The 24,237-nt window shown below is 42.6% G+C and overlaps 1 protein-coding gene across 3 annotated transcripts in view; it reads right to left on the bottom strand.

Moving 5' to 3' along the window:
- Window positions 1–24,237, bottom strand: part of PAG1 (phosphoprotein membrane anchor with glycosphingolipid microdomains 1) — a 108,221-nt gene that overhangs the window by 68,625 nt on the left and 15,359 nt on the right. For 2 of the 3 annotated variants that reach the window (XM_064154601.1, XM_064154602.1), the window contains exon 2: window positions 15,146–15,205. The gene's annotated coding sequence lies outside the window, so the exon portion shown is untranslated. Of the gene's footprint in view, window positions 1–15,145; window positions 15,206–15,476; window positions 15,517–24,237 lie in introns of those variants that run through there. The other variant, XM_064154603.1, reaches the window with a different exon arrangement.

The following is a 24,237-nucleotide window of genomic DNA, read 5'->3' as shown; positions in this document are numbered from 1 at the left end:
CCAAGCTGCTAAGATTGCTCAAGTTGATACCAACTCTGAACTTGACATTGACCTTGATTGGAAACACCGAGGTGAACTGTTCTTAGCTCGGTGGGCCCATGACTCATCTGGACATCAAGGCAGAGATGGAACATACCGATGGGCTCGCGATAGGTCAATTGACTTGTCCATGGACGCTATCACCCAAGTCATCTATGACTGTGACATCTGTGCTGCTATTAAGCAGGCTAAGCGAATCAAGCCCTTATGGTATGGTGAGAGATGGTCAAAGTACAAGTATGGTGAAGCCTGGCAGATTGACTACATCACTTTACCTCGATCTCGTTCTGGCAAGCAGTATGTGCTAACGATGGTAGAAGCCAGCACTGGATGGTTGGAAACCTATCCAGTTCCACATGCTACTGCACGTAACACCATTGTTGGTTTGGAGAGACAGATCTTGTGGAGACATGGAACTCCAGAGAGAATCGAGTCAGACAATGGTACTCATTTCAAGAATAATCTTGTGAAAAACTGGGCCAAAGAGCATGGTATTGAATGGATCTATCACATACCCTACTATGCACCAGCTTCAGGGAAGATTGAACGCTACAACGGTTTGCTGAAAACCACCCTAAAAGCCATGGGGGGTGGAACTCTGAAAAACTGGGACAAACATTTAGCACAAGCTACTTGGTTGGTAAATAGTAGAGGTTCAGTAAACAGAGCAGGACCTGCACAATCAGATTTGGTCCAAACAGTAGACGGTGATAAAGTTCCTGTTGTACGTGAGAAGAATCTGTTAGGGAAAACTGTTTGGGTATTTTCTCCTTCAGGCGAAGGGAAACCTGTCCGAGGGGTGGTTTCTGCTGAAGGTCCTGGTCATACATACTGGGTAATGCAGGAGAATGGTGAAATTCAGTGTATTCCACAGAGAAATTTAACCTTAGCTGAGAGAGTTTAAATTCAAGCTGTTAGGAGTTTTCTGTTCTAGGTAACATCGGCGCCCAACACTGAGAGAATCTACAATAGAATCTACAGTACGTGAGCACGAACCCAACATCACCTGGGAGTCCCTGTTCTGAGCTTTTGAATCACCTACATCTGATTGAAGTGTGATCTGAATTTGTATATATTATTTTAGTGTAAATATTGGTTTAGATTAGATTGGATAATTCTCAGCGATACTCTGAGCGAAGTAGACAAGGGGTGGATTGTGCTAGTTTGAAGCAAGCTGGAATGTTTTGGTAAAAGAACTAGATAACGGGCAGTGAAATGAAAAACAATTGTGTCTACTTCTCTCACAGTCACGCTGAGAACTCTGGGAAGAAGAAAGACTTTTTCTCCATTTTGTTTCTCACTCTTGCTTTGGCCTTAGACCTGGTCACATCTCATTAACCCTGCTCCTACTAACCTTGCTCCCTAACCTCTTGGCTGCATCTCTTTTCTTCCTGAGAACTGGGGTAAGGTTGAGAGGGCCGGGGGGAGGTGTTGGGGTGGTTTGAGAGCCCCTCCTGGGGACTCAGGTTTCTGGGAGGGGAGTTGTGCTTTTGTATTGTTTATCCTTTGTATATTTCTGTATATAATTGTATATAACTGTATATATTGTAAATAGCTGCTTGTAAATTCTGCTAGCTGTAAATAAATTGCTTCATCTATATTCCCAGGGTCCGTCTGAGTTAGCTGGGGCAAATACAAAAGTGTGGGGGGGCGGGGTAACCCCCAAACCATCACAATGCCCCTTTGTAATTCTCTACTGCCTGCTGCCACAGAGCAGAAAGAGCTTGGGCCCAGCAAATGGCATATTGACCACAAGTGGTGTTTGACCGTGGGAAACCTCTTCCAGTTCAATTCATGTTTCTATATTTTGCTGGTTATATTAGATGCAGATATTATCCATAGAATGTTTCCATAAGTGTGTAAGAACCAAAATATTATTAACATTGGTGGTCTGGGGTGGCAGAGAGCTCTGAATAGCAACATTAATAAACAATATTAATTTTGGAAAATATCATCTAGCATCAATTAATTTCCCCTCTGCAACACATCACAAACCCAAACCCAGCACAGGTCTCCAACATTTACTATAACACTGTCCAAAGCAGGCAATTAACTACAGAAATGGCATGAAACTAATCAAAGCAATAAATCAAAGCTGTGTGAATATTTGATTTTCAAGATACTTCCTCAAATTATGAGATCAATTTGGCTTTGTTTTTCCTCCCATCACTTACAGAAGGTAGAAACACTGCAATCAATACTTTCCTGCTAGCCTGGATTAACAGATTTACATTAACTGTGGCCACCTACATAAAAATACTCCTTGGTTTTGACCAACCACAGACATAAAGCAATCATCAAGCTTCTCCTGAACTACAAATGCACAACAGAAGTGTAATAAGAATTTTTCATGACTTTTAATATAAAAGCTTACTTAAGTGTCTTCCATAGGACTTTTACTGAGGATGAAGTTCTGAAGACACAGATAAAGTAAAAATAAATAAATATTTTAAAGAGGAAAACGTACCTTGCAGAGCTCTTTCAGCAGATGTCACGAAGGGGTCTGATTGCTTCTGATGGCTTTGATCATGCTATTGTGCAGCAGCTCCCGGATTAAAACAAGTAACCTCAGGGCAGCTGGGAGGGAATGGAGATCACTGAGCTCACAGAGTCTCCTCACATCAGGCATGTTTTTTTCATACTCTCAGTCTGGACTATGCAAAATACCAATCACTGTAGCTAATGGGATGGGAGTTATCAGCTCCTCTGAGGTTCATACTTCTCAGCTGTGGGATATCTGCTCCCACCCAGACCCTGCTGATGCTGGCAGGGCAATGCTGATCTTCACTTTTGCTCTGTAAGGAACAGCCAGTAGCAAAATAACAAGAGAGACTAACTGGTGTACCACTTCAGCTTGCAGATGGGAAGAAAATGGGAAGAAAAACGGGAAGAAAAACCTTAGCCACATACTTTCTTTTTTAACGTTAGGTTTACCATTTCTTTTGGCAGCGTGAACCAAGCCCCAGCAAACATCAGGTGGTGAATGAACTGCTTATCCTGGCTAACCACTGAGCTTAGATGGTGCCATAGAAACTAACAAGAAAAATCATTGGAAATGCAGCACCTGTTGCTGTTTTCCAATATACCCTGACCTTTCCAGTACAATTACAGCTTGTTTTGCAGCTCAATCATATCATTCCAGCATTACATATCAATAAGATACTCACTATCTCAATCTCATCAAAATACTTCCAGTTTTAGCGAGAGCAGAGAAAAAAGACAGTACTGAAAAGAGTCTGTCTGAAATAAGTGTCAGTTCAGTGACAACTGAAAGACTCCCAACTTTGCTGCTGGGGTTAACTGCTCACACCACCCGACTGTAACCTATCCAGGCAGATACTGTGCAAAGACAGACAACTAATGTGAGGATGACTTTTGGTGACAGAATCACAGAGTGCCAGAATGAGGAAAGGACCTCAAGGATCATCTGGTCCATCCCTTCTAGGTAACAGTACAGTCTAAATGAGAAGGCCCTGTCAAGCTGAATCTTAAAACTGCCTGATGTAGGGATAGTAGTAAGTAGCTGAAGAGCTCTAAAGGTGGGATTCAAGGACAGAAAATGAACTTTGCAATCACCAGCACACCTGCAGACCAGAAATCATTTCATGGTATGTGAGAAGAGTCCAGGATAATTTATCAAGCAGAACACAAACCCCTCTATTCTCCCTTGATGAGGTTACAATGATTAGGTTTATTTCTAGCAAACCTGTAGATCTGCTTTCCTTCCCCTCCTCCACTTACATTTGCTTAATATGCAAAGGTAATGCATTTTATTGTAGAAATAAGGAAGATCTGCATTAAGTCACGTCTGCTTCAGAATCCAGTTGACTCCCCACCAGCTGGAATCTATTATTTGATTAAAAATGCTGTTGTGCCAGCTGCCATACAGCACGTTTCACTACCCTGATTCCTGGTGGGATTAAATCCATACTAAAAATGAAGTCTAGCACAAATCAGCCTCTACTTAAAAATAATACCCAGAAAATGAAAGCATTTTTAAAAACCCAGCCCTCCTAGACCTGGACACATCAATCTCTAATGCAGAAGACACTCAGTAGTGAAGAACTTCACATTTTACACATGATAAGGTAGTAATTTCATAAGGCAATGTCCTAATTTTACACTCAGTCTTGTTTTCAAGAGTGATCTCTCTTACCACAAAACCAAACCAAACTCCTCTTCCAATAGATCCTGCCATGAAATAGGAGATGGCTGCTGAGCTTCAAGAGTTAAAAGCTGTTGTATCTCACTGATACAGTGAAGTATTTACTACCAGAGGATAATTATTGGGGAATGTGCCTAGAGCAAAAACAATTTATAGTTAGGTCTGCTGCTCCTAATTTAGAGTGAGAGACTATGTCAGGCAAAAAGCCCATTTACATCAAGGGAGATTTCTGCCTGATGTGGACTGCAGGAATATATGCCAAGAGTATATGTTGTGAATGAGAACTGAAAGTGTTATTCAGCTTCTTGCAGTGCAAGAACATTAAAAGCTGGATGGTAATCACTTGCAACGGCCTCTAAATCACAGAATTGTTTCAGTTTGAAAAGGCCTCTAAGACCACCAAGTTCAACTGTCAACCTAAGACCACCATGGCCATTAAACAATGTCCTGAAGTGCCATACTTGTAGAAACATGGTAATGAATAGAAACATAGTGACACTATCAGTATCAATAGAACTGATTCTTCCCATTTCCTCTTCCATTTTCCTCAAAGCAAGTTGCAGACTACAGCTTCACTATCTCTGAAAAAAGTCCATTGGTAGCTCTGAAGAGGTTTATACTCAATGGGATATTTGCAGTTTTCTTTGTCCAACAGATGGCCATAAAGTTAAAAGGTTTTGATGGCTTCAGACAAGATCCAGTCTCTTAATAAGAACATGCAGAGATAGGGCTGAAAGACCAAGTGCACATTCCTGGTGGTGTCAACACAGAAGGTGTAAATACTTCTCCAGAGGAGCTAGGTAGGGATTAGAAATGCATTCCCTGTACACATTCTGACAAATATCCTGCAGATCCAGAAGCCATGCAAACGATGTTTATGTACTTCTCCTGTTCACTAACTTCCAGCAGCGTATACCAGCACCCTTGATTGACCATCATCAAATGAGTCAGCCTGCCATGGATGCATCCCTTTTGCCTCTCAAGCAAAATGGAGATACTCTCCATGCCAAAAATGCAAAGTACCTGGATTTCCAACCATACCTGCCTTACTGAGAGAGAGCCATGGCTCACCTAAAGACATCACAAAGAGAACTGACAGCACTGAAAAAGAAGTTTAGTTTCTCCTTGGTATCTGCTACTTGTCTCAGATGCCACAGATGGGACATTTAAAATCTTGATGTTCCTGTACACAAAAAAAGTCATCTATTGAAATTCAGCACATTTTCAGGAGAGGAACATTGCCAAACTCTGTGCAATAAGAGTACAACACCCAGATTTGCCAGGAGAGACATTAAAAAGATTGATTCAATGGCAGTTACAACTTTCTTATCTCAAATGGTGGCTCAAACTTTATCCCACCCTGCCCTGGCAGGTATTGTGTGTAGGCTGTACATTTCAATAATTGAAAGCAAGTGCTTTTAGTAGTATACCACAGAGTTTTTAAGAGCCAGGAGATGTTTGAGTTTATATTCACATTCATTTAAAATAATACTTATATTTCAATACTACTGGTATAAAATCATATCCTCAAAAGCACAGCTTCTAATGCCTGTGGTCCTGCCTCAGCCTGTCCTTGGGACCCAGGTGTGCATCACGTCCCTATGCAAAAACTCATGGTCTACACAACAGGGGTATATGAACAGAAATGTAGAGGATGGCTCCTGTATTACTGATTTTTAGAGTACTGTCAGCCCATCAAACCATGTTGCCTTCATTCCATAATGTGGAAGGCATAGAGTCACCACAGTAGGAGACCTGAGGAAGCGTTATGATTAAGCTGGTAACTGAGGTTCTGGCAAAGAGCTCCAACAGATGCGTGGGAAAACACTAAAGTCCCCCCCCCAAACCCAAACCTCACATTTCCCAAGCTCATGATCTGCAATAGTACTAAGTATGTCTGAGTAGGTCCAGAGGAAGGCTACAGAGATGACCAGGGAGCTACAAAGACAGGCTAAGAGAGCTGGGGTTGTTGAGCCTGGAAAAGTGAAAGCTCCCAGGAGACCTTATAGCAGCTTTCCAATACAGAAGAGGGCCTGCAAGAAAGATGGCAAATGACTATTGATTAGGGAGTGATAGGACAAGTGGTAATGATTTAAAGTGAAGGCAGGTAGATTTAGATTAGATAGGAAGGAAGAAATTCTTCACTATGAGAATGGTGAGACACTGGAACAGGTAGTCTAGAGAATCTGTAGGTGCCCAGTCCCTGGAAGAGTTCAAGGTTCAAGGGAGGTTGTAGCCAGGTGAAGGTTGGTCTCTTCTGCCAGGCAACCAGGAATAGAACAAGGGGACACAGTCTCAAGTTGTGCCTGGCAAGGTCTAGACTGGATATTAGAGAGTGATTTGCCATTGGAATGGGCTGCCCAGGGAGGAGGTGGAGTTGCTGCCCCTGAAGGTGTTCAAGGAAAGCCTGCATGAGGCACTTAGTGCCATGGTCTAGATGATTGGCTAGGGCTGGGTGCTAGTTTGGACTGGATGATCTTGGAGGTCTCTTCCAACCTGGTTGATTCTACAATTCTATGACTCTAAGGTCAGGTTGGATTTGACCTTGAGCTATGTGGTCTAGCAGGTGGTGTCTCTGACCTCGGCAGGGGGCTTGGAACTAGATGATCTTTAAGGTCCCTTCCAACCCAAAACATTCCATGATTCTATGATAAGACATTAAATGGAAGTACTGGGAGATCCGGTATCAAAGACTAAGCAAAAAGATATCTGTATTTCAGCTCAGACACTCAAGAAATAAGAATGTTCTTTAGTAAGGACATATGTCTTAGTGTTTCACCTTTGCCATATGATAACAACATTCATTTTCTTCACATGGTGCTGTGAAAGTGTCTATGAAAGTTGTGAAACACTGAGCCATCAGAGTTATTTTCTTTTCCTTGTGTTATGGTAGCAAATAGGATTCCCAGGCCAGGACACAGGCACACTGAAGGCTGTGCTCAGAGAGAATTAAAAGAAAAAGACAATATTCCTGCCTTGGAGAGCAATATTACAACACACAAAAAAGTCATTAATGGTTGTATATGGATTCATAATGGGTATGAACGGTTGACAAGGAAGGAGGAGGAAACAAAGGGACTGCATCAGTCAGCACAGGAGGCAGCGGCTGCAGTGTACTGCTAACCTACTTTTTTGGTAGAGATTATGGAAAGGAGGTTTTAAGAAGGGATTTAAGAGGGGGAAATGAGGTTAAGTGTGTTTCTGTCTGCTCACAGCTCATCCTTAGCTTTGGCTCTAGCCACAAATAAAGTCCACAGGTGCTTATTTGAATCCACATCAAGCGGATTGATATTGCAGACAAACTGGATGGATGCATGGATAGATGTGCCAGAAGGGCTCTGGATATGAAGAGTTCAAGGTTCAAGGGAAGTTGTAGCCAGGTGGGGGTTGGTCTCTTCTCCCAGGCAACCAGCAACAGAACAAGGGGACACAGTCTCAAGTGGTGCCAGGGGAGGAGTAGGCTGGATGTTAGGAGGAAGTTCTTCACAGAGAGAGTGACTGGCATTGGAATGGGCTGCCCAGGGAGGTGGTGGAGGCACCGTCCCTGGAGGTGTTCAACAAAAGCCTGGATGAGGCACTTAGTGCCATGGTCTATTTGACTGGCTAGGGCTGGGTGCTAGATTGGACTGGGTGAGCTTGGAGGTCTCTTCCAACCTGGTTGATTCTATGATTCTTACAACTGGGAATCTACGCTCTCTACAGCATCCCATAAGGCTCCCACAAGATGCAACTTAAAGTGCAACAAAACAAGCCTCCAAAACAAGTTAAATGGACCATGTCATATAAAAGCAGCTATTTCCCTCCTCCAACTAAAGGGAGACCTTGGGTGACCAGCAATGATGCAGACATCCTCTGAGTGTCCTGAAGAGCACTCCAAGTTGGTGAAGCAGAAAATGCATGCATTCATGTTTTAGTGCTTTATCTGGGGCTGTGTATTCTTCTGCTGTCAAACTCTGTGAGTTATGTTCCTGACAACAGTAATGACAGAACTAAATTAAGAAAACAGAGTTCAGAGCGATGCGGTTGAGCTTCGGATGAACAAACCTTATTACCTGACCGACTACCAGCAATCTAAACAGATTAAATGAATTAGTATTACAGTTCTAGTCTAGCAGTTTGGAAAAGTGACATTTAAAGTCACTATTTAACATCCAAGCACCCCTAGCACTACACAGTAAAGCTGTTATTTAAAACCTACATGTAAATACATGGGAACTCTCACAAGTTAGCTGCATTCAAAAGCATTGGCAGGAGTAAATCAAAAAGGCTGCAGCTTCCAAGAAATGAAGTCTTTTCACAACTTCATGCTTTCAGCAGAGAGCAACCACAAAAAAATGTGTCCACTGCAGCACGTACAATAGCCCAGAAAAATGTCATTTTAGGTACACTTTCTTCAGATCAAGTCAAGTGAAATTAGATTTTCAAATCCATGTAAGAAGAGTTGTCTGAGAAGACTGTCAAGCTTCCTCAATGCTGCCTTCATATGTCAGAACACAAAATATGAAAGGTCATGCATTTGATTTCCCAATAGATACCACACTTTCATATTTTCCCCTTATTTTAAATGATGAATTCCTAGGGAAAAAAAAAGAAGTCTAAATGCTTCAAGCATTCTTACTTATTCTGGGTGGACACAGATTATGCTGTCCCAGTTGAGAGATTTAAAACTGCAGTTATTATGATGTTTTGTGAATTAAGAGGTCAAAGCCTTCCCTGGAGAGAACAACTATAAGGTATTCTGCAGGCTGATTTAAGCAATATGTGTTAAATTCTTCACTTCAGGAGGTTAATTTGTGGCTTTGTTTCACTGTAAATAACATGACCTTCATACTAACCAAAATCAAAGCATTATCTTTCATGTCTCCAACACAGAAACAAATTATTTTCTTGCATTTCCTCTCCCCCCTCAAAATATGCAAAGCAGAGTTTGAAATTCCCAACCCTATATATCAAAGAACATTCTGGTTCAAAGTCAAGCACTAGAAAGTCAAGAAATGCCGGAACAAATTTAGTTCAGCTCTTTTGTGTTTGTACATTAAGATGAAATATTTAATTACATCACGATAGGCTACTTTTTTATTTTTACTACATTATCTGTTTTAAAGAAAAATAAATAAATCCACAGTGACTTGATTTGAGAAGACATTCACCCATTTCATTTCAAAAGTAATACTTCAATAATTATGTCTTTTGCTGAGAGAAGTATAAGGTCAAACAAAAGATTTCCTAAGGATACCTACGAGTTAGATTGATTTTGTTAAGCAGTAAACATATTTTTGGAAATAAAATACATCTTCCAGCAGCAAATGCTGCTTGCTACTATGCTGTGATCTGATTTTGAATAAACTAACCCAGGACAAAGCTCCTTTTGCCTGGTTTATTATTTTCCTTTCAGGCAGGTCTATCACAATGACTAGCTTAGCAAAATATTTCAACTCGCATCCTAAAAACACCAGATTTAACTTTTTCCCCCCCTTTATTTTAATCTGATGTACAGACATCAGTCTAACACTCAATTAGAGTAAGTGGTTATGAATCATGCACGTTGGAGAAATATCTGGCTCTCTGAACCACGCTTGCAATCTTTATTGATAAAAATATCCTGCTTCCCACAGAAATCTGCATACAAATGTGCAGACCAGGGCTAGAGCAAGCAGTCTGCTTTACGGCTGAGAGGTGTCTGAGCTTGACTAGTTGCCTTCTCTGCCTACTTTCACCTTGGTTTTGCTAATTGGAATGAAGATGAATGAAAATTTAGGCCTGTGATTTTAATAGCAACTATTTGTTATTTAAATTTGCCTTTCCACGCTGAGCGATTGCAAGAACGTGTGCTTGGAATTAAGAGAGAGGCAGCTCTTTAGCATCAGCACATTGATTTCTTGGGGTCTTTGCAAAGCTTTTCACATTGTTTCTGGACTCCAGCTCTACACCCCTCTAACTGCCTGTCAGACATCATTTCTGCTTTATGAATAAATAATACGGTGCCCAGGGGAAACATTGGGCTAAGACAAAAAAAAATCAATATGTGTCTAGCACGTGTTAGGCAGTTGTTCAGCTGAAGTCTGTCTCAAATATGTAGAGTAATTTTAATTACAAAACAAATGGTTTCTAAACTGGGCTGAAAGGGGGGTTGTTAAGAAAGCACTGCCAACACATCCCTGCATATCCTGTTTGAAGAATAACAACATTGTCCTCTTAGAATGTGAGGAGGTATTTGGCTGGCCAAGTGTTTGGTGAATACTTATCTACAAATTTAAAACATTCACGTCACAGAGATACAGCAGCAACTGATTTTTTTCCCCCTCTGTTCCTCTTGGAGCAGTTTTGATGCACATCTGCAGAGTAAAGCTGTTATTACAACTGACTTCTTTATTTTAACAACACCTTCTCTCAAAATTGCCCTATTATATTTTTGGCAGAGGGCCTGAGATCAAAAGTGAAACAAAAGCAGGGTAAATTAATCATTCATGCAGCTCCATAATCGCCTTAATCATTCCTGCAACGTTAGCCTATTTTCGCAGCCAGGGCAGTTTGCTGGTCTGACTGCTGCAGATGCAAACCCACCAGTGATACTTGCATCACTCCACTTCCACGGGACGGGTCTAGACCAAATGACCTTAATTCTGTCACAAGGTGGTTCTTTAATTCCTTCACGTTACTCTCAAGAAGGGCAGGTTTTGTTAAATGCATCAGAAAGAACTGCTGCTTGCTTGTTTTCATGCACCTTACTGAAGGTGGAGCTCCAGAAGAAGCTTGACTCCTGCACCTCCTTCCCTCCACCTCCGTGTCCTCCAGCACCAGGAAAGCTTGGGATGTGCCAGGCAGCAGCAGCACCCAGCACTTGCCAAGGGCTCATTACCTCCCATCCCGGCTCACTGAGAGCCATGGAAGGTGAAGTCTGACAGATCCTCGCCTCCTTAAAAACGCTGCCTTCCCACTATGCTCCTCACATACCTCGTCCTCACAACAGACACCCATGAGGAGGTAGCTCGGTTATTTTGGGACAGGGGTCAACCCTCATAACAGCCACAGGTATCCAAGGTTCAGCGGTGTGGCCACGGCAACAGCAAAAGAGAAAGAAAACGAAGAGGTAAAGGCAAGGCAGCAAACTGCTGTCAGACCCATGGATGACCTGTGAGATCACTAACTCCAACTCGCCAACATCCAGCCTAGGGACACTGCTCTCACAGGGTTTCTTTCAGCCCCTGCCCGCTGTTGTTAAGCAGACCTTTCGGTGCAGATCCTTCCCTTGGGAGCGTGCTGACAAGACAGCTCTTGCTGTTACCTTCGGTGTAATGAAAAGCACGAACTTCGTGTATTTATGACCCTTTCAGATTGAGGAGCTGCAGCTGAGTGCCCTTGCCTGGGGGTGCTCACTCCTGCAGGAGAGCCAGCCATCTGGAAGAGCAATCTAAAGAAAGCACAGCAAAAACCTGACGTCTCAGGAGGAAACCTGCCGACATGCAGAAGCTACCACTGGCAGCAACAGAGATGAGACATGTCTTGAGGCTCACACTAGCCTGACACGGTAGAGCCTATTAGCATCAACACGGAAAGAACATGCTTTTACCAACTCAACCTGAAGTGCTAAAGAGAGGGGGTTTACACATACACACACAAAAAGACACAAAAAATCCCCCACCGGCCAACCAAACCGACCAACCAACCTGCCAGCCCTCTAAACTGCCAATATCTCACACAAGCAGGAAGGCTCAGGTTACACAATCGGTATGGCTCTGTATTCATGCTGAACACACACACCCCTCAACCCCTGAGTGTGGCAGTGGACGCTTTGCATGTGAATGTTATTGTGCAAATGAGCAGGATGGAAACTGGAAGCAGAGCAGCCATTGCTGAATTACTTCCAGCACAGACAAGCTATAAATTTTAAGCACCAAACCACACGTCTCAAGCAATGAGGAAGCTTTGAGAGAAGCACTTCTTCATCCCTTCTTGCTGCCTTCTCAGCAGCCAGCATGGCCAGGCTCCTGGCAGCACTTCCCTAGTGCTGATCAGCCCTTGGATGCTATCAAGTCCTCTCCTTTTATCACTCGGCTCACCAGCTTTGCGCTCTGTCCTTCAGCCACATGTCTTGCGCCGCTGCCGTGCCAGTGTCAGGCCAGACAACCCGGAGCAGAGACACAGGGAACACAGCAGACTGCTGCAGAGCCCAGACAGGACCACTACACATGTCAAACTACGCCTGCATGTCTTACACAGACATAGGTTTGCAGAGGAGGGCCTGCAAAAACCACACCTGACCTGCTACAGAGACCTGCCCAAGAGACGTCCGTCCTGCCCTTCACCTGTCTCTCAGCCCACAACACCTATCAAGAAAATGCTGTTCCTTTGCCTCTTACAAAATAACTGCCAGCCCTTGGTTGACAGGACCACTTCACTGACAACTACTTGTCATACTTTCCTGTGCTTTTTAAGCTATTTAAATGAGTAATTTTTTCTTCCTAAAACTGGCACTGGCTGAAACCTGTCAATTTTGATGTGGCAGAGTCCTATCAATCTCCGAAGAGGAATTCCTCAGCGAAATACCCAGACCCTTGCATGTGTGAAGTACCTGGAGATGTGGCTCCAAGCTGAGCGACCTTCAGCAGCTTGGCTGGCTGAAAGAAGTCCTCAGGCAATCCACCTCCTTTATCACTAGCCACACGTGCCTTCTCCATCTCTATCTGAAGGTAATTTCTCTGTCCTGTAAGTTGCAGCTATAAGGTTATCCACAGGAGGGTTGCTTGGTTTTTCACAGTCAAAAATGCCATGCTGCCAGCCTAAAGCTTATACTATTTCTTCACCAGCAAAGCTGGTTGAAAAGAACCTGTCTTCACCATCCAGCCTCATTCAAGGCCAAACAACTGTTTCAGCTTTGTACTATAAATGGGATAAAAAAAGTCATTCTAGATTTTTTAAAGACCCTAAAAATCCAATAAGGTAATTTTCCCCCTCCAATGTCTAAGATTTCTAACTCCTTTGAACCAGAAGAAAAATTCAGTGGACCTATAGCTGTGCTCAGATGGCATCATGCAGCTCTCTAATGCTGTTGGAGGATTACATAGCACGGTAAACTGTTCACAATTTCTGATTTCAGGTTATTCAGGTCCTTTAGGCATGCAGCAGAGACATCAACACATTTTTATTGCAAACAGAATTTCCCAAATGATGAGCTGTTGAAGAGGGAAGAAAGAGAAAAATGCCTCACCTTTCAGAGGTGTTTCATTTCCAGATCTGAGTATCTTTCACAGAGAATGAGAGTTCAGAACTAAAATGCTTTATCTTTGACAGATTTAAAGACAACTATCACAATCCTCTGGCTTCCACAAGGTAAGACTGCAGGAGCATGTGTGATATTACATTGATTTTACATTAATTCTATCTTTAAGGTGTCTGATCAATCTCCTTGATTTCTATGTTCATTTTAAAGATAAGTGCTATGGAAAAGCAACGCTTCCATCAATCATGTGTCAGTTATATTTATGCATTTCTCACAGGCTCAAGATCTGTGATTGAAGCATCTCTCTAAGTGTGTACAGATAGCATAAATAGGCTGAGAGAGAGACTCAGAGTATATCTACAAAAACTCATACAACTAATCACTGTAGCTTAGGAGGTACCTGCTCAGACAAAGGGTGGTAACAGGATGTGACCACAGGTGTGTTCTCAACTTCTGCAAAAGCAAGGTTAAACCAGTAAGCTTGTCTGAGCAAATCAGCTTTCCTTTAGGAAAAGCCAGGGACATGCCCCAGGCCATTTGGAGCAATGTGGTTACCTTCAAGATTCTTCATTTATCATCTTTTCATCACACCATAAGTAGAGACCATGTGCTTGGTAAACATTAGCAAAATGCTGATTCCATGGAAATTTTCAAGGCTATTACTATGATAAGGAAGAGACTTGAAATTTTCCCAGTATTTATCAACTCAGCCACAAACTGAGTGCATCACATACAACCAAATCTGGTCCAGTACCATACCATCAGTCACCAGAAACAGCCACCCAGCAAGGGCTGGGATACTTGGGAAAAAGTCTCCTGCAACATTTGAAGACTCACCATCTGCCAGGGGATGTTAATTATCTAAATGGTAACCCAAAGTAAGTTTGACATTGCTCAAATTTCATCAGACTTCCAGTAGCTGAATGTGAGCAGCACCAGTCTGCATACTGAAGACTGGAGCTGATCGGTCTCTGTGCACAGGTACCAGACATCCTTGCAGCCTGTGTGCCCAGGCTAAGTCCCTAGCTGTGCCTCTGCAGTAGAACGAACAGCTTCAACTCAGACATGAAAAATCCTCACCTGTCTATTTCCTTACTTAGTTTCTGTCCATATCAAATGAAAACCTCACTTGCTCTGCTTTCAAAACAGGCAGATGGAATGTATGGATCTGCAGCACATACAGCACTCAGAACAGCAGAACCAGCTTTTAAGAGCTTGGCAAAGTGAGCCAAGACAGCAATTTCCAGTGAGCCAGTCATTGCTCTGCCTGATCAAAACCCATCAAAACTCCCATAATCTGGAGCAAGAAAGCCTGTACCAGCACTGCAGAGCAGGTGGTGCCTCTCAAACCGCTCCAGGAAGACAACCAGGTGGAAAACTGGGACACTGAGGGATAAGGAAAGGCTTTCCGAATGACCATACACAAACCCACATCCAACTTATCTTACCTTTCATCTGGGACTGGTACTGCTGCTTTTTAAGCCATGAAAACAAAACAAGTGCATTTTCAAAGTTTATTTTATACACATAGAGGCATCTCACACAGCACACCATGGATCGTGAAGCTGTAAGCAACAGCTTCTGTAAAAGCTACCTGGAACACTGCCGCTACCCAGTTTCATTGCTTAGCACTGACACCTTCATAAATTACAGGGGTCTTCACAAAACAGAACCAGAGCCAAGCTGACCAGCATAGGAAACAAAAAGCAGCTCATAATTACCTTGGAGTCTCTGTGGAGCTCGATGTTCAAGTGATATACAGTATTGACAACTGTTTCCTCCTAGGCACGAAAGGAAAAAACCAAGAAAGCATTCACAATTCTTAATTCAATTATGCCACACTATATAGCAGACAATACACATCATTCCCTTTCTTCAAATTTAAATTCATATCTAGAGAAAAGTACTTCAATAAAACATTTCCTTCCTGTATTCTTAGTGTATCTAAAACAGTTTTGAACTCCTTTTTTATTGGTTTTTGTCCGTTTACTGCCCTCTTTCAAAGACCTGATAAAGAAGTTAGGCTGAGAATTGACATTTTTATTCTCTCACCTATGTAATGTTGCCAATAATAAGGATTTCACAGACCAAAGCAGGATTAAAGGCTCATATATGTGAGGTTAGGGTGGTTTATACCCACATAGTGACAGCATTTTCAGAGATTTCTGCAGCTGCTTGAGTTTTATGACTAGAAACTCATTGTTACTTAGTAATTGTATTGATTTGGTATCTAAAGAAAGAGCATCCAAGGCAGTGATGACAGATTTACTAGGAACAGGGAAAGGTAAAGAGGTTGCAAACCTTCCATTAGCTCCAGCCTTGCAACACAGACTTTGAGTTATAGCTAAGGGAGTGGCTACGTGGTTGCAATCAATCCTGCCATGCCTACACAATAAAAATGCTGAACTTCTCAGACTGATTTTCTTTCCAATGCTTAAGTAAACCAATTAAACTCAGCCTGTAAATTGAAAGCACCTTCCTTTCCCTGGATGTTTATTTCAGATTTAAAAGGTCATACAGGGAACTGGCTTGCTATAGTAGTGTAATACTACTTTAAACCTAAGTTAGAGCAGATCTACAGCAAGTGGTTGCAAGAACTTATTTAAAGGGTTTTCCACATTAATTTAGTTAAAACTACTGCCCAACGTTTCACATAAATTAGGCTGTACAGTGCTAACTAAGATTAGCAAATCTAATTACTGCCAAAGTAAGCAGAAATAGATACGAGGATGGACTGTTTCTGAAGGAATATGCCATTTCTTCCACACCATTAATTTTCGGAAGGGACTCAAGTCTCTAAACCAGCTTAAGACATCAGGGATACTGACAGGCTATCTGCCTGTTCAGACCACTGAAGGATACACCGATTCAATTAGTTTCTTCTGATGTTAACCCCAAATTAAAATTGGCATAAGCACATATCACAGCTCAAACTTTTTTTGAACTAGGACAGAAATAATGTCTGGGTTTTTTGTAAGCATTAACCAGTTGCTTTGCTCGTTCAGCCACCCTCCCCCCACCCCTTACTGCTGGAGTCTACTAAAAATAAAGCAGTGCAAGCTCCTGGAGAACTGTTGCTTAGCTACATTCTCAATTATCACAATGCTGGCCTTACTCATTCAGTGTCAAGGTCAAAACAATTGTTTCTTTAATGATGAAGTATCCTGTTTATAAAAATCTTATCTGTTTCCTACTTGGTAAAATATTGCACATTTCAGTCAATCATTGCTGGCTGCTCCTCAGGAAAGACCACGTGCGAGAAGACAAGTAGTAGAGCTAATTTGTGCCCTTAAAGGAGAGCCTTTTTTCCCAACTCCACCCAGAATGCCAACTGCCTCACACTGACACACAGGCAACTAATTAAACTGGCACTTCTTTCCTTTGCTGCAGCCACGCCAAGAAGGGCAGAAACGCAGGAGTTGTATACTTAATCTCATTCCTCCCCCCCTCATCTAACAACAAGCATAAGAGGCAATTTTTAATCAGTGTGCACCTCCAAGCCAGCGCTGTGGGAAAGCTAAAACAGGGAAGGAATTTCCCCATTAGTTTTAAACAGCAAGTTTTCAGCTCCTCTTTGCCTTTGAGGGCAGGTGTTTGACTGCAAAGGCTGCGATTCTCCCCAGGCTAGTCCGGGCTGCTGAATATTTCATAGCCCCTGAGAAACGCAGCTGTAATCAACTTGCAAATAATGAAATGGGCAGCAATAGCAGCGCAGAGGCAAAGTGTGCCATTAGAAAGCATTAGTGCTTAGGCTGCTGCTGTAACAATTTATCAGGTTATTTGATAAAACAATAACACTATCAACTACCAAACCAAAAGGAATGCCAAAAAAAAAAAAAAAATCAGAGAGTGTCTCAGGTGGCCAGTCTGAAGCAAAGAAGAAAAATCAGGAGGAGTGCCAAAGGCATCACATTCGAGACCAAAACTCCATTAACTGTGCCAATTAGACACAGCCAGGCCAGGGTGTGAACAGAAAAGGAAATGTAGGAAATTTACCTAAGGCAGGAAAGGTTTGGTAAATATTAAAACAAATAAAACATTTAAGAAGCAGTAAACATGTTCGTTTCAATCAAAGCTTCTGGAGTAACCCAGCTGCTGTCCTAAGTTCTTTCTAACGGGATCTTGAGGTTTGACATTTGAAACCTCAGACGTTTAGAGTGTCCTCTCTGTATTGTTTAGTGCCGGCAAACAGCAAAAGACAGCCAAAGACCAGTAGTGAGGTTACTATAATGGCATCTTCTGAAGATATGACATTGGCTATGATTAAGAATTTCATGATGAGAACCAAGACTGGGCAACAGTTGAAATGAAACAAGTAGTGATTGGGCAGACAGCAAGATGTACCTGCAAATGACACAGGGAAGCTTCACAGGGAAGTACTTCTTCATCTCATTTCAGAAACCCTGACCAGAAACCTGACTGTTCCTGATTTGCTACAGGTTTCTGAGGAACAAAACACTTACTGCTTGTACATAAGTTAAGTTAATGCCATAGATGTGGTGACAGTAGTTATATGGTATAAGGCACAAGTTCAGGCATAACAACCCATATGGATGAACAGTGGGACACTCCACATGAGTATTCCCTGTCAACAAAGATGACCTCTACACATATTTATAGATGAAGATATGACTCAGACCACTAATTCTCTACCCTGAGTGTGAGTGGTGACTGAGGCAAATTTGGTTTCACATGCATGGCTTTTGTTAACCTCACAGCCTCCTGCCGTGTATCACTAGCACAAATGAATTCCACTGCACAGTGTTCAGACTACAAAATACCATCAAATGGAATGTAATAGAACAGTTCTTTCAAAAGGGACCTACAATGGTCACCTAGCCCAACTTCCTGACTAATTCAGGGCTCACCATGTTAATGCATGGTATCAAGGGCATTATCCAAATCCTGACAGGCTTGGGGAATCAACTACCCCTCTAGGAAGCTAATTTCAGTTTCTGATGAACCTCTCTGTAAAGAAATGCTTCTCAAGTCTGAACCTCCTCTGACACAGCCTTGACCAATTCCCACACACTCTATTACAGGATATCAGGAGGAAGAGCTCAGCACTTCCATTTCCCCTCCTCAGGAAGCTGTAGAGAGCAATAAGGTCATCCTTCAGCCTCTTTTTCTCCAAACCAGACAAGGCAAAAGTCCTTAGCAGCCCCTTCACCAGCAAACATCTGGTGAAAACAGCTCTATTTCAAGTGACTTTACATGATGTGCAACTGTGGTATTAAGCAGATAAGAAACAAGTACAGGCTGAAGAATAAACATTGTGTTTCATTATTGTCTCTTGGGAAGCAATCCCCAGAAGTGGTATGCAGCAAGTGCACCCTCCTCCTATGGACCAGAAAATGCCTTAGTGCTGAAAAGGGTAGAGAATGTCTTTCCCAGTACACATTTTCCCAGGCACCAGAAGAAACCCTGCTGATCCACAGCTTCCATAACTGCATAGTCCTTTCTCTGCCTGCCTCCATGCAAGGACTCAAAGCTGCCTTCTGACAGATACATGGAGGTAACACACCAAAATGGAAAGTGGTTCACAGAACAGACGGCTGTTGTTAGCCCATTAGTTAACTCTCGGTATTCACAGGAATAAGCTGAACCCTAGAAACTGAAGGAAGGTCTGGATGCAGGGCTGCTGGTAGGTTCACATGCTTATATTGCATGTTGCAGTAAGAAGCTAGAGAGAGCACAAGGTTGCTCAGTAGGATACCGCAGACGTGTGAAAGCACAAAGGCAGCAGAAGGAGCGAATAAAAATTGCTGTGCTCTAGGAGAAAGGAACTCTACATTCAGGAAAGACTTCAATTAATGTCAGCCTAATATGTTTCAAAAAGGTAGTAATAGAAACTCCAAGAATCCTAGCAGTCTGTAAAAGAAAAATGAATGAGGCTGATATACGTTCCCTTTGTACTTGCTAATGTTCTCTACATGGATATTCTCTATTTTCATTTCTTTCATCACCAGCAAGAAATACAGAGGATGGATAGATTCAACACTGCCAAAGAAAATCTGGTGTACACATGTTCAGTGCAGCAGGGGGAAATCAGCTCTCTCTAACATCCCAGAAACATCACCTGTCATTCTGGAAGGGAAGGATGTCTCAGGGTGATACTGCACTGGAGTAATTCCCATGCTTTGATAATCAAAGGATTCCTCCTAGTGTTATCTTCCATCTGCCAGAGAAGAGATCACACAGATAGACCTTCCAGCCAGATGGAGTCACCAAAAATTTCTCTTCATCTATCAGAAAGTTCAGACATAACTGAAATGAACTCATTCATATTCTTCTGCTCTCCCTCCTGCAAATACCCAAAGATAAACTACTCAAACTCAGATTTAGACTTTAAATATCACAGGCAAATCTTAGGCAGATCATTTTTCCTTTCACTTTTTTTCCCCAGCATGAAAGAATTATCCTTATTAACTCACTGGAGATCATGCCTCCCTTTTACTATCTGGGAAAATGTACAACATGACAGACATATCTTGTACAATAAGGTTGGTGAAGCTGCTAAGTTTACCCATTAAAAATCCCCAAATCTATTTCAGCAGTAGTGAATTCTCTGCAGTATCATCAACCCTCTTCTGCTATCAGCATCCCAGTTTGACCCTTCTATAAAATGGAAAGCCTACAGTGACACAAGATCCTGTAATTTATGAAATGTCATAGAATCACAGAATGGTTAAAGATCATCTAGTTCCAGCCCCCCTGCCATTGGCATGGACACCTTCCACTAGACCAGGTTGCTCAAGGCCTCATCCAACGTGGCCTTGAACAACTTCAGAGACACAGCAACCACAACCACTTTGGGCAACTTGTTGCAGGGTCTTATTTTTCTGATGCATATATATAGAATCAATCTTGAAGCACAGATGTTTAGAAGATACAGATACAATAAATAAACATATACACACACATGTGCAACCCTACCATCAGTGGGCTCTCAAACAATGTCCAACTCCAAAGTGAGGCTCTCACTCCCCGGATGACTCTTAGAGGTCCCCAATGCAGGCATCACTTCACTGCCCATACATCTCTTTCTCCTTGTTCAACCGACTCTGCTGGGAGTCTTGTATATTCTGCAGAATCATATTAAGTCTTCTCAAGATTATGTATTTGCTGGCATGTTGAGAACAAGGATTTGGAAGACTGTAATGGCATTTCCTGATGGTAAGTACCAGAGTTGAGGCTGGCAGCAGTGCTGCTTATCACAGCTGTCTGTCCCCTTTCCCAGAGCCACTGTCAACAGCTAAAATAATGCAGCCTCTTACTGCATGCCACTTTGAGCATCTCCATTAAAGTGATGCACTTGTTGCTGAAAATAAAGCCAAAGGAAAGTATTTTTCACTGTTCCAAGTTAAAAGGTCTTGGCACCCTTTTCCTTTGAGAAGCTCTAGCATCTCAGCTCTTTGAAGGAGGGATCTGACATGACCCAGGAAAAAGCTTTATGTCTAGGAGATGCTTTTTACTGCCTTCTGAAAAGAGGAGGGTGTAATCCTGTGAAAACAAGAAACAAGAGAAGAGTAAGGAAAAGAGGGGGAAATTGGGCTAAGGGATACATGGGGAAGATGATAGATGAACAAAGGCAAGGAAAATTGTCTGGGGAGCCAGACAGAAAAGCATGGTGAGGGAGAAAAAGAGAGTAGTGAGGAAGGAGAGTGAGTCAGTCACTCTAAGCAAAAGCTAAGGAGAAAAAAAAATGTGTGAAACAGGAGACTGATATCAAGAACTACTTGGATGAGAACAGGTTGAGCTGGGACTCATCCAGCATTTCAGATGGTACAAAGGGAAACAGGCACTGGCTTGGCAGAGACCAGAGGACACAAAGCTGAGGCTGCAGTAACAGAGACCCAAGGGTTGCACAGGAGGCTGGCAACACTGAGGAGTGAAAAGTCAGGGAAGCAATTTAAGTCCATTAGGGCAAAAAGAGAAAATGGACAGATGGCTCAAATAGGAAGAGTGGCTGTGGAGGGAAGCACACCTAGAAGAGAAGTAAAAATGAGCAAAAGAGGCAGGAATAAGGTTCAGGAAAAGACAAACAGAAGAAACAAACAGGCCTAGTCAAAAGAATGCCAGAAGCAACTGGGGGCAACTGGGCTAGAAGAGATCTTTTGCTTTATCTCACTTCTCAGCTCTGCTGGCACCAACAGCACAAAGCAGAAGAGTAATAAAATGGACTAGTATTACAGGACAGTTCATTCAAATCATGAAACAATGATGGTCTGTGCCTATTAGGGATGGGATGCCAATTTACATGACCTGTGGATTTTGTTCAAGCCATCTTCTTTAGACATGCCAACAGCTTCAGAGTCTGCCACAGGGAGTCCTTACTCCCTGTGGAAAACCAGACTGACCTGCCCTGTAATTGCTCAGCATCTACTGGAGGCTATGAGGAGGCAGCTACGGCTCTGCAAGGTGTTGATGCCTCCCATCCTTGCGTTGCCTCCAGCATAGTTTGTGCTCTCCGGATACAATCATGGGAGGGGATAAATGACCTTCAACTTCTGCTGGACAGACCAGGGACACCATCAGCACACCACACAAGAAGCAAGCCAGATGTTGCTTATGAGTGAAAGAGAAAAAAATAGTCAATTAGGCAAACAAAGGTCTGAAACCTTCTCAAACTACTCAGGTGCTCTTGTCCTCAGGTTTCTGGAGGTTGGCAAGCACTGCACAAGGGCATGGAGCTCCCTTTGCATCTCACATGCAAGCACTGTTCCTGCAGAAACCACACTGTAGAGGAGGAAAAGAGAGAAAAGGGGAGACACCTGCCTCAGTCTTACCCTAAAGGCTCACATACTCCATATACCCAGATGTGAGTGCTTCTGGGTCTACCAGTTGAAGTGTGCCCTTAATTATTTCCATGGTAACTGGCAGGTACACAGCCACCCTCCTTTCATGCTCTATTCTCTTTGTGCATTTTAATTCATGCAACTGGCACCCAGAGCCCAGGAAAAATGGGAGATTTATTTCCTTAGCAAAAAACACTGCTGAAGTGGTGCTGCTGACGGCTGCTGAGATGCATCAGGGTAAAATACTGTGCTGGAAACCTTTCCCATGACCCAGTATGGAAGGAGTTTGTAAAGCAACTCAGCAATACACTTGGATGTCAACAACAGCCTCTTAGCTACTGGCAAATAAGGGTGTGGGGGGGACTTCACTGCTGCCCAATGCAGATGTTCCACCAAAGCCTCATTTCAAATAGCCATCTAGAGCAAGTTCAGTGGAAGATCTGAGGTAGGGGGATGATAGGAGAGGCAAGAAAGTAAGCAGCACTCATCCAAACTATAAAAAGGCTTATTTCACCTGCCTGTGAACTGGAGGTTCTGTGCCCAAATCACCCTTACGGCCTCAGGGAGCAATTTTTTTCAGTCCTTGCCTTAGCTAGAGAAGTCAAACTGTTACAGATAGTGAAACTCAAGATACAAGAAGGTATCCAGCAAGAGTTGAAAGAAGCTCGGGAGAACTCGAGCCACACCTCTTAATCAGAACACTGACCAGTATAAAACATACACGACCAACAGTGATATCTAATATATGAATTGTCAGAATACGCCTTTAAAGTTTTCTCTCAGCATTTCCCCATGTCCTGCAAAGCACTCTCCAACAATACACAATCCGATTCAAGCTCCTGAGCTAAGCAAAGAGCTGAGGTTACTGACTTCTGTATGCAGAGACCTTTCTGTAGCAATATCCCAGTAAATTCATGCCACTCCTTGCCTTGGGGCTGCACTGCTTACTTCTGAAACACAAAAACTGATTTCCAAGGCTCTGGTAATTTTAGGAATGTTTTATATTAATCAGATTAGATGATTTCCTGTAGATTCAAGAATATTGCTGCTACCACTTCTGCCACTTTCTGCCTTTTTTAGTCTCCTCTTTATCAGACAGCCTACATAGTCCTAATGTAGTGGTAGTAAGCACGAAAGACTAAAGGTCTCCACGCTCCTCTGTAGTAATCTCCCATAGTGACTGCAGTTTAGAAGAAAATAAGTACTGGAAAGAACTCTCTTCATCTCAGAGGGATTCATGGGCTGCAATTTAGTCCTTTAAAAGTGAGGTACAGCAAGATGCAATTAATAAAATGGCTTGGCCAATCGCACCAGCCAAAGTGCTCTCTTCCTCATCAGGCTACACCTAGCTGCAAAGCAGCAAGAGTGTGATGCATTTAAGAAAATTACCCAAATACAGTTCTCTTTACCTTCCTGCTAATGGCCCAGCACAGAGCAGTGCTGGGCTGCCTGTGGAGCAGAGAGCACAGCAGATGATGGCGGCGTGCTAGGAGCTCAGCAGCCTGGCCTTTCATCACGCAGCACAGCTAACAGCCAGCTCCAAAAAGCATCTTGCTAAGAAAATACCTCAGGTCTCAGCACAGGAAATCTGCAGACAAAGCTGAAAAACTGAACAATTTTAAAGCAGCAAAATTGGAAAGCAAGGGCATTTACCTTTCATCTGAAAATAAGTCATGAGATACCCCTACAAAGCAAAGACAACAGCAAAGCAGTTCATCGACTGTTGATAACCCAGCACTCCCAAGCCGTCAATAGCCACTTGAGTACTTCTAAAGCAGATTTAGCTTCATCTTGGTTATTTTCTGTATTGAAAGACCAGGGACATATTCATAGCTATTTACACAATGGCAAGAGAGCACAGTATTTTATGTTTTAATACACTACCAAAGCAGAACCTCGTTCAGATGTTACTAGCGTATAATTTCTGTCTCTCTAAAAGCTGGAAGGCAATCATTAGCATGTTGGATCTGGCAAGTTCCTATTATCTATCTGGTAATTACAGAAAGATGAAGAAG

Source organism: Pogoniulus pusillus, chromosome 14, assembly GCF_015220805.1.
Source record: "Pogoniulus pusillus isolate bPogPus1 chromosome 14, bPogPus1.pri, whole genome shotgun sequence".
Classification (NCBI taxonomy): domain Eukaryota; kingdom Metazoa; phylum Chordata; class Aves; order Piciformes; family Lybiidae; genus Pogoniulus; species Pogoniulus pusillus.
This window is presented reverse-complemented; position numbering and strand designations above follow the sequence as displayed.